Below are 9,105 nucleotides of genomic sequence, written 5' to 3' on the forward strand. Positions count from 1 at the left end.
AAGTGAAATCTTACAGCATGGCCATGTCTTTTTAGGCCTTTTTTACCCGCTGCGGTAAAGGACCTCAGCGCACGGCAAAAACAGCCCCTGCTGGTAGCGCAATATTAAAAGAACACGATGAGAGGGTTTAAAGAAAGAGCTGCAGAAAGTATTACTTACGCCGCATTGTGTTGTTATTTATTTAATACATTTATACCCCACATTTTCCCGCTAATTGCAGGCTCAATGCGGCTTACACAAATCTGTAGGAAGGCTACAGTACAGAAAAGTACAATTAAACAATGTAAAAATATGAATGGTATGTCAAGCTCGTCACATGGAGAGGTGAGTCCCTGTACTCGATGAGTCTCCCCAGGTGCCAACCACCGTTCCCCAGGGGTTGAGCCCCTGAGTGCAGGTAGCCAACAGCGGAGAGAACAAAGTCCAGCACAAAGTCCACAGGGTAAGACCAGGCAGCGAAAATCGTAGATCCAGGGACAGGCAAAGGTCAGTACCAGGCAGCGGTCAATAGCAAGTCCAGAGCCAGGCAAAGGTCAAAACCAGGCAGCGGTCAATAGCAGATCCAGGGATGGGCAAGGGTCGATACCAGGCAGCGTTCAATAGCAGGTCCAGAGACAGGCAAAGGTCGAAACCAGGCAGCGGTCAATAGCAAGTCCAGAGACAGGCAGAGGTCAATACTAGGCAGCGGTCAATAGCAGGTCCAGGGACAGGCAGAGGTCAAAACCAGGCAGCGGTCAATAACAGATCCAGGGATGGGCAAGGGTCGATACCAGGCAGCGTTCAATAGCAGGTCCAGAGACAGGCAAAGGTCGAAACCAGGCAGCGGTCAATAGCAAGTCCAGAGACAGGCAGAGGTCAATACTAGGCAGCGGTCAATAGCAGGTCCAGGGACAGGCAGAGGTCAATACTAGGCAGCGGTCAATAGCAGGTCCAGAGACAGGCAAAGGTAATTACCAGGCAACAGCCAATAGCAAGTCCAGAGCCAGGCAAAGGTCAAAACCAGGCAGCGGTCAATAGCAAGTCCAGAGACAGGCAGAGGTCAATACTAGGCAGCGGTCAATAGCAGGTCCAGGGACAGGCAGAGGTCAAAACCAGGCAGCGGTCAATAACAGATCCAGGGATGGGCAAGGGTCGATACCAGGCAGCGTTCAATAGCAGGTCCAGAGACAGGCAAAGGTCGAAACCAGGCAGCGTTCAATAGCAGGTCCAGAGACAGGCAAAGGTCGAAACCAGGCAGCGGTCAATAGCAAGTCCAGAGACAGGCAGAGGTCAATACTAGGCAGCGGTCAATAGCAGGTCCAGGGACAGGCAGAGGTCAGTACCAGGCAGCGGTCAATAGCAAGTCCAGAGCCAGGCAAAGGTCAAAACCAGGCAGCGGTCAATAGCAGATCCAGGGACGGGCAAGGGTCGATACCAGGCAGCGTTCAATAGCAGGTCCAGAGACAGGCAAAGGTCGAAACCAGGCAGCGGTCAATAGCAAGTCCAGAGACAGGCAGAGGTCAATACTAGGCAGCGGTCAATAGCAGGTCCAGAGACAGGCAAAGGTAATTACCAGGCAACAGCCAATAGCAGATCCAGGAACTGGCAGAGCAACTAACTATCCAGCGAACTGAGTAGAAGCCGAAGCACAGAAGAACTGAGGACAGGGCCTGAAATAGTGTGAGAATTAGAGCTAAGCTTTCACAGCTGAATACAAGATGGCTGCCCCTATTGGAGATGCCCTGCGCCCAAATATGGGCTTCCTTCCTGAAGCTGCCCCACTCCAAGATGGCTGCCGCCACCACCACAGCTGCCCATATCAAAGATGGCCACCAGAACCTGGAAAAGCCCCAAAGAAAGATGGCCGCCAATCCTCCGATACCCTACTCTGCAAAGACAGAGAACATGACATGGTACATCTCAATTGCTACAAGTGACCATAAAGAGATCAAAAATACTTATTCATAAACAAAGGCGGGGGGGGGGGGGGGGGGGGACCCCTAAAATCACATACCTATTATGAAAAATATAAGATGCCAGTTCTGCTCCATTCAGAATCGGACCAAGTGCAAACTTTTCATGCTTTTTGTTTTTCACTTTAGGAAAGCAGGTGCTCATCTAGCTTAACATTCATTCATTAACAAAACAAAAACACGGATTTCAACTCCTTTGTGGTCTTTTCCCTGCTCATCCTTTTGGTCTGTCAGTTAGCTGCCACATTTTCTCAGAAGTGCCTCTGTGAATGGATGGGTCATTGTGGCTCAGACTAGCCGAGAGACAGCATTGGAATCCTCTGAACTCTTTCCCTACAGGTCTCGTACTCGAACCTGCATTCTGATTCTTAGCTGCAGTGGGGCCATTTTTTATCTGTCCACCTCTAGGCTCACTTGTTCCACTGTATGTGCCTGTTCTGCCATATGCCGAGATCTCCCCAATTTATAATTTTCAAGCTGCCATTCGCTAGCTCCGACGTCACTTCCTCCTCCATATGCCGAGATCTCATTTGCCAGCCTCTCAAAGTACTCAGGGAGATCGGACTATTCACTAACATATGAGATGACCTTAATCCCCTTATCCAGCATATTCTCACGCAGCTTTTTAAACTCCTCTACATCATCTCGGCACACCAGCATGAAGTGCTCCAGGTCTGACTTGTGCTTCACTGCCTCCAGGAAGAGTGCCTGGAAGGTTGTGTCAGCCACCTTTCCCCCACAGCCAAGAAAAAGGAAGGACTTTGTTTCATACAGTTTCTGAATGTCTCTCATAACCTCTGTGTTATCAAGCACATTTTGGTAACCTGCCAGATGTAAGAAGCTTAGATGCTTTTTCTTCTGTGCCCATTCCAGAACCTTTTTCTCATCAGTGAGGTCCAGTGATTCGAATTCCTTGCCCTGGTGTGCTGCATAGATCTCAAGCAGGTTGTCGAAGTTGGTGGTCAGTACCAAAGCGCCATGCTCCATTAGCTTTAGCACAGACTGCAGCAACTGCTTTCCACTATCCTCCATTATTGATTCTAGGTCAATTAAACACCTCATACAAACAGTCCTTGAAGAAAGTGGAATGAACGTTGCTAGTACGCGGAGACAGTTTCTGAATTAGGTCATGTGCCACATGAATGAGGTTTTTATCTTCATGGAGACTTTTCTGAAATGATTTGCTTCCCTCTTGTTCAAGTAGGCCAAAGTCATTAGCAGCATCCAGCAGGGCCTGGATTAAACCTTTCCATGACTGAGGGGCCACTGCCACACTGATTCCTGTCCCGATCACCAGCACAAGCTCCTGAGGCCGCTTTGTTTTCAGGGTTGGCAACAACTTCCTGGGCTTTTTGGCAGGTTGCACACATATTAAAATGGTCCGTCAGCTGCAGAAAACAGAAAATATGAACCAGTTAACTAAAATTAGTCCACGTGATTACTAGAGTCCTGTGACTTCTGGTGTCTGTAAAAAATAAACAAACAAAACACCTCTTTGTCAAATGTGTGATTTTATTTAAACATCTTCTTTCACTTGTACTGTTTTTTTTCTCCAAAGACAGCAAGGACTATGGTTCTCACAGATGGGATGCGCAAGTGCCTTCTTGAGTCACGTTAGACCCGCAAAGCTGAGAAAATGCGTCTTTTTCGCGGCAGTGGGCCTCTTGTTTAGCGAGTTTTTGTTTGTTTGTTTTTTCTTCCATTTTGGTCTAGTTTTTCAGCCCTTTGCTTTTTCTTTCATTTTTGGTAATGTACCTTGTGGCTATACTTTAGGCCTGAGTTACTGGCCAGGGGGGAAAAAAAGGTTGAGAGGTTCTCTCCTTATTTTTTCACCATTGAGCCGTTTGATTTTGCTACACCTATTTTTCCTTTGATGTCTTAGTGGGTTTAAGCAGTGCACAGACTGCAATAGGACCATGTCTATGACTGACTCACGACATGTGCTTAAAGTGTCTGGGCCCTGACCATAGGTCTTCTGGTTGTTCTCTTTGTTCTCAAATGCAGAAGAGAACCCAGAAAAGTAGAAAGGCTGTGCGTGAGAGACTTTCTGGCATGTAAAAGTCGGTCCATGGACATTAGCATTGAGAGCATCAGTCCCCATTGCTTCTGGAGCTGCATTGGACACCGGTTATGTGTCGGCATCAAGGAAGTCCCCCCTCTACCTTGACACTGAGCCCCAGTAGCACCTCTGCAGACTGACCATCATGAGATCTGGTACCGAGAGGTTCCAATGCTGGACACCAAGTGAAGACAAAGAAGCACCAGCATCGGTCTTCCTCGAAGCATGGTGTTGGTGACTGTGGGGCGTTGATTCCAGCATTGGTGCTAAGACGACCACTCCCCCTCTCAAGCTGTGTTGGTGCATCTTTTCTCTGTGTCCCTGTCCCTTCTCTTGTCCAGTTTATCCCCTCTCTCTTCCCCTCCTCCCATACCCTCACCCTGGAGTCAGCATCTCTCCCTCTCTCTTCCATGCCTCCTCTCCCCACCACAGTCTGGCATCTCCCTCTCCCTTTTTCCGTCCATTGGTCCAATGTCACTCCCCCCCCCCCCCCCAGCCCTAGTAAAAACTATATTGTGATCTGCCATATCTAAACCTTTTAATAAATAAAACAATACATAATACATTACATTACACAACACACACTACTCTTCTATACCACATTCCTCCTCCAGGTTCAAAGCGATTTACAAAAAAAGAAGCCAAGTCATACTCTTGAGAAATTAGTAAGATACAAATCTGCTAAAAAGAGTGGTCTTTAAATTTCTCTTAAAAGAATTAAAATCCAGCTGGAAATTAACACAAGGGTACAAATCTTTCCATAATTTAGATGGACAGCTAAGAGGCTAGTAAATAATTTAAACCTCTAACAGAAGGTGAAATAAATAACTTTGTTATTGGACAAAAATCAAAGAGGGCACTCTGCATTCAAGATCTTATAAATCAAACAAGAAAACTTTAAACATAATCCTAGCCTCTGTGGGTAGCCAGTGAAGTTCAACAAAGCACAAGGAGAGACTATCCTAATTTCCGATACCTGTTGAATGTTCTTGTCGCGTTTCTTATTGGTAGATCGATAAATTCCGTCATGTAATCTGGTGCAAGTCTGTAGATGATTCCGTGGACTATTGTGCATATTTTGAATGTTATGTGAGCGTTATACTGTTGTTTATCAACATTTGCTTATTTCTGATCTGAAGAAAAAGGGTTACCTTTGAAAGCTAATCAGAAATGTATTGTTAGTTCAATAAAAAAGGTATAAAATGTATTGTTAGTTCAATAAAAAAGGTATAAGCTTATTTTCTTTTCTATGTTTTGTTTTATTTCTATATATCACCTTTAATAGTGGACTAACACAGCTACTACATATAAAGTATTACATACCATGTAAAATGAGCTTATTTTGTTGGGCAGACTGGATGGACCGTTCAGGTCTTTATCTGCTGTCATTTACTATGTTACTAGGTTATATCACTCTACAGTAATGGAGAGGTGTGGTAGCCATGTTAGTCCACTCTTAAAGGTTATCAATAGAAATCAAACAAAATAAAACATGGAAAACAAAATAAGATGATACCTTTTTTATTGGACATTTCTTGATTAGCTTTCGAAGGTTGCCCTTCTTCGTCAGATTTGCTTATTTCCAATCTGACGAAGAAGGGCAACCTTCGAAAGCTAATCAATAAATGTATTAAGTTATGTCCAATAAAAAAGGTATCATCTTATTTTCTTTTCCTTGTTTTATTTTGTTTGATTTCTATTGACAACCTACAGTAATGGAAAAATTAAACTGCAATTTTCAAATTGGTCACAAGATGGCAGTGTTTTTAAAAATATTACTAGCAACACAAAGCATAAAATGGGCCCTGCTGCAGATAACTCCAGCTAAGCAGCGGGGGGGGGGGGGGGGGGGGGGGGGGGGGAGTGGCAGAAGTCTATTTATTTGGCTGGCGGGACTTGGCAAAAACAAAAAACTGTACATATGTATGTTGTTGTATGTAACTTTATTATACATTATTGGTACAAAGGACATGTGTAGCAACCAATTTACAAATATGAAAACATACACTATAACATAGACAGGCTGCACACACGCTCTGGTCCCCGTCTCACACACATAAGACACACAATGACTAAGCCAGAAGCAAGTTTACTTTTTGGGAATAAATGGCCATAGCTTTATTAAAATCTCTCTATATAAAACGCACCTCCAACGTTCTAATGAAGCCTCACTTACCCAACATTCTAAAAGTGAAGGGGGTGAGATCGCTTTGTGTCTGCCCCGCCCACGCGTCAAACGTGATGACGTCGAGGGCGGAGCAATGACACTCAACCAATCGCATCGCTCCGCCCTCAACGTCATCAAGTTGGACGCGAGGGACGAGCACACATCGAACACACACGTTGCTAAGGACTTTTGAAGGCTTCAAAACAAGTACGCACCTCCCCCTCGCCACACCCCCCCCCCAAGGTCGCCTATTCAGTTCGACTCTTCCACTCTCCAAACACCCGTGAGAGAGGTCGCTGCTTCCCCCATTCCCCCCCCAAAGGTCGCCTCTTTCAAACAACCCCCCCCCTCCGAGTTCGCAGCTTCTTCTCTGAAGCCCACCCTCCCCCGAGGTTGCCGTTTCACATATCCACCCTCCCCCCTCAAAGATCGCCGCTAATCTTAACAAAAAAAAAAAACACAGACAGCCTTCAGCCATTGGCTGTCTGCGCTGCAGCCACTCATCTCTCACTGGCTCTGGAGCACAGGAACACGACTTCCTGGTACCTGCACTCCTACGGAGACAGAAAGAGGAGAGAGGAGCAGCAGCACAGCAAACAAATCAATGCATGAATGCTGCATGCACTGCCAGGGAGGCAGCACAGAAAAGAGGGAGGAGGGCTTGGGATGAAGAGGGGGGCTTGGGGGAGGGACAGCAGACTGGAATGTCGACGGTGAACACAGGGGGAGGAAAAGGAGCACAGAACAGGAAGGGGAATGTGCCACCTGCATAAAACACTCACACATACACACACACACACTCTCTTTCAAACACATACACTCACTCTGAGGAGGGGGGGAGGGTGGCCTGGAACTTGGAGGGTGACTGGGGCGGTGAGAGGAGGGGAAAGAACAGCGGCACGGTAGGGGGAGGGGAATGCACCACCTGCTTAAAACACTCACACATACACAGAAACACACACACTCTTTCAAACACACACACTCTCTCCCTCAATCACTCACACACAAAGTCTACATATATCAAACGCACACTCACATTCTTACACACACACTCATTCTCACACACACAGCCTCACTCTGTTACACACACTCGCACATTCACTCAGTCTCTCTCACACACACACTCTCACGATGAAAACCATGCTAGCGCCCGTTTCATTGGTCTCAGAAACGGGCCTTTTTTACTAGTACATCAATATAACCCCTAGGAAGCACCCGAGCCCAAAGTTCTATGTTGTAGAGGCTTTCCTTCCCCGCCATGCCTTTCCAGCTCGGGAGCACACTTCACCGTTCCATGTGGCGGCCAACCATATGTGGTTCATGCTCTCTGCAGTCTTGCCAATCCATTGCTGTTTCGGCTGTTCTTTGCTTTGTTCAAAGCACATTTGCCTTTCTTATTATGTAATCCCTGGACTAATTAGAAGTGCCTTGCTTCTTAATTACCTTGGAAAGGCACGGGAAATCAAGGTAATCCAGTTACATCATTCGAATTGGGGGAGGAGTGGGATAAGGAAAGGGATATAAGCATTCACTTTGACTTATTATGACGACATTGGTGGTGGCCGATTGGCTCTGCACAAAGCGCTGCACTATGCCCTCCAGCAGCTGGCTGCTGCGATGACACTGCGGGCAAGTGACAAAGGAGGACGAGCAGGGCAGGCAGGAGACGTCAGCAGCAGAGCCCAAGGCGGGGGCCGGAGCCAGCGGCAGCACCCGCACCCCGCTGGGTGACCTTAGGCTGGGACTATAGGAACCACAGTCGCCATCCGACACACCGTGCAGGCCCAGCCCGTCTGTGTGGTCTGCGTAGTTGGAGCCGGCTGGCGGTAGCTGCAGGGGGCGGGCAGCAGGGCCAAGTGTTCGGCGTGCGGGGCGCGAAACCGATCAGGCAAAGAAAACCAGGGCGAAGGTTTGAACAGAGACCGCCTGGAACAACAAGTCTCACCCGTACCCATAAAACCATCGAGGAAGGCCTCTGAAAAGCTGCTCACCGCCAAAGATCTGCTTCCCTGCCTCCTTGGCAGCCCTTTATTTGTTTTTTTCGCACCGACAGGCCATGATCCCACCCACTCTCGGTCTCTCCGCCAATCTACGCCGCAGTCTCCCGTGACATCACTCCATCCTGGCGGGGAAGTCGGAGGACCGAGCGAGCCAGGGAGCTACCGCGTGGCAGCCGCCATGTTATATGCGGCTGCTCGCTATGCGGTTCGCCTGCCTTCTTTTCTTTACTGTAAATTCCAAATGACCAATTGATTTTCGCAGCGCTCTTGAATCTGTAGCCAACCTATGGGCCCTGTTTACTAAGCCGCGTTATAGGCACATTAACATTTTTTTATAATCATTTTTATTGATGATCTTGACAACATAGGTTACACACCATAAAAGAACTATTCAACAAGTAATAAACAGATATATTCTCATAACGTGGTATAATCTGTCAACATGAATTTTCATTTTCTCCCCCCCTTCCCCATATTGGTCAGTTCCACAGTCACAATTGGGCCTAACGGCTGTCCACGATGGAACAGTAACAGCTTTCATGTGTGGTACCACAACCTTTTCTTTTTACATTCACTATCCCACCTGCACACCCTCACACCCATTGGTCGTCTCTCTCCTTCTCCTCAGTACCCTCTCTCTTCCTCCCTAACCCTTACTCCCTACTCCCCCCCTTCCCACCCTCCCTCCCCGTTCAAGATCCTACTGCGAGCTGTTGGGGTTAATGTGTCCCAGAACGGAGACCAGCATTGTAGCCGATAGTCCCCTTTCAGAGAGGCCAGATCTGCCACCTCCCTGCGTTCCATAGCACTCAGGGAAATCATAAGGGATCGTCACCGCTGAAGGTCGGGTGGGTCTAGCGATATCCAGTTCAGCAGAATTGCCTTCTTTCCCATGGCAGTTGCTCTGCGGATGAATGCTAACATACC

At 47.4% G+C, this 9,105-nt stretch overlaps 1 pseudogene; it reads right to left on the reverse strand.

The window, feature by feature from the left end:
* Positions 1-2,342: 2,342 nt before the first annotated feature.
* Positions 2,343-3,324, reverse strand: LOC115461782 (annotated as a pseudogene).
* Between the last annotated feature and the right edge of the window lie 5,781 nt (positions 3,325-9,105).

The sequence above is a fragment of the Microcaecilia unicolor genome, chromosome 2 (assembly GCF_901765095.1).
Source record: "Microcaecilia unicolor chromosome 2, aMicUni1.1, whole genome shotgun sequence".
In the NCBI taxonomy this organism is placed as follows: domain Eukaryota; kingdom Metazoa; phylum Chordata; class Amphibia; order Gymnophiona; family Siphonopidae; genus Microcaecilia; species Microcaecilia unicolor.